Source organism: Sapajus apella, unplaced genomic scaffold (genome assembly GCF_009761245.1).
Source record: "Sapajus apella isolate SASKATOON/1434 unplaced genomic scaffold, GSC_monkey_1.0 scaffold2, whole genome shotgun sequence".
Lineage (NCBI taxonomy): Eukaryota > Metazoa > Chordata > Mammalia > Primates > Cebidae > Sapajus > Sapajus apella.
The window spans coordinates 32,941,379-32,943,532 of NW_022436942.1; positions in this window are offsets into that span (position 1 = coordinate 32,941,379).

The following is a 2,154-nucleotide window of genomic DNA, read 5'->3' on the forward strand; positions in this document are numbered from 1 at the left end:
GGAGGAGGAGGAGGAGGAGGAGGAAGAGGAGGGCAAGGGGAGGGAGAGGGGAGGGGGAAGGGAGGGGGAGGGGGGAGGGGAGGAAGGAGAAGAAGAAGAAGAAGAAAAAGAAGAAGAAGAAGAAGTACTAGTTGTAAGATAGACAAAGATGAAGGAGTGGGAAGAAAAGAAGGGACAGATCAGATGAAGAATAAGGAGGAGGAAAATCAGAAGGAGGAAAAGAAGTTGTTGAAGGAGCAGAGGAGAAATTTGTGCTGCCAGGATTAAAAACTATCTTTTCTCCTCTTATTTTTTTCACAGGCAATGACCTCAGCCTTTAGTATTTCCAAATATCCTTGTTTTTTCACACCAAAGTTCTAACTACAGTAGTGTTCTAAAATATCAAGAAGTATGTTATTTTGCAGTATATCTAAGTCAACCCAGAAGGACAAAATCCAAATATGTGTGTGTGTGTGTGTGTGTGTGTGTGTGTGTTACACGTTTCTGTACTAGCTTTATCACAGTCAGTAGTAATGAAATTGACCTCTATCTCTGCAATTTGGATAGTTCCACATTTTTAGAAATGACTAAAGACTGAGTAGACTAAATAAACAAACAGATTTTATCTAAATTTGATTTTCTATTAATATAATTTCATAAAATTGTTTAAAAATGTATTAGTGATATTGATCAGTCAAAAAGCAATATTTTTCATGTGAAAAATTTCATGTATTTGATCTTTGTTCAACAACAACCATGAACAATTAAATGTATGCCAAGATGTTAAATTATATAACTGTCATGAGTTATTTGAAACAGAAGGGAGTCTTTTTTTATTGAAGTATAGTTGATACAAAAAATTTTAAGAGTGACATATATGTAAGGTATACAGTGTGATGATTATAATATACATATATATTGTGAAATGATTACCACAACCAAGTTAATTAACACATCCATACCTCACATAGTTACCATTATATATGTATGTGTGTGGGAGAACACTGAAGTTCTACTCTTAGTAAATATCAAGTAAACAATACAGCATTATTAACAATAGTCACCATGCTGTACTTTAGGTACCCAGGAGTTATTCATCTTATTACTGAAAGTTTGTGCTCTCTAACCAACATCTCTCCATCCTCTCCTCACTTAGTCCCTGACAACCACCATTCTGCTCACTCCCAGGAGTGTTGATTGCAGTACAGAATGTCAATGTTAGTCAAAATAAGAATTATGTTCTTTATATTAAAACAGTATTTTTTCACAGATGGCAAAGATAGTACTACTTAATAGCATGACAGCTATAGCACACAAGGAAGCATAATAGTAGACATCCCTAGTTTATGAGGACATTATTAGGGTGATTTAAGGGTTAAGAAACCTCTGAGAAGCTAATGATCAAGAGTAGTCAGTATTTATATTGATTAATCATGGATAAAACCCATGGTAAAGTATTTGAAGACTTTACTATGAAATATATCCACTGGGTCTCAGAAGTATCATTAAAATTAGGAGAAAGATGAAGTTGAGGCTGGTCTGATTTATGCTATTTAAATCTATTATGTTCCAACATTAATGATTGATTTCAGAATTTAAAAGATCATATATATTAAAATTATAGTTATTAATAACTCCTCAGTTTTCTAACAAAAAATGCAGAGTTCTTGACTTGTATTTGCAATTTTTATTCTTAAAATGTGTATTAGAATAAATAAAAATTGTGGTATAAAAATGAGATTATACGTGAGAAAACTGGCTTGTGCTGTGGGAAAAAATATATATAAATTTATTTCTGTTAGTCAGTGTCATCAAATAAAGCAAATGTTACCTTTTTGGTATTAGAGGAGGCCTATGAAAAAAAAACTGTCAAAAAACCCGTATATTTATTATATTCATCAGTAAATTATTAGTTATATATGGTTTTCTGAACACAAAAATATTTTTGTCAAATATTTCCACACATAAACTATAAATGTTTATTTTGTTTAAAAATTTTATCTTAAAAAAATACATTTTTATTCACCTCATTAATTCAATTCAGGAAACAACATGTAAGTGAATTTCTGTCATTAGGATGATACAGTTCTAGTTTTCTTCATGATTTTCCAAAAGAGGACTGTATATTATACCTCATATTCTTTACAATATTTATCAGTACAGAAACTTTATTTA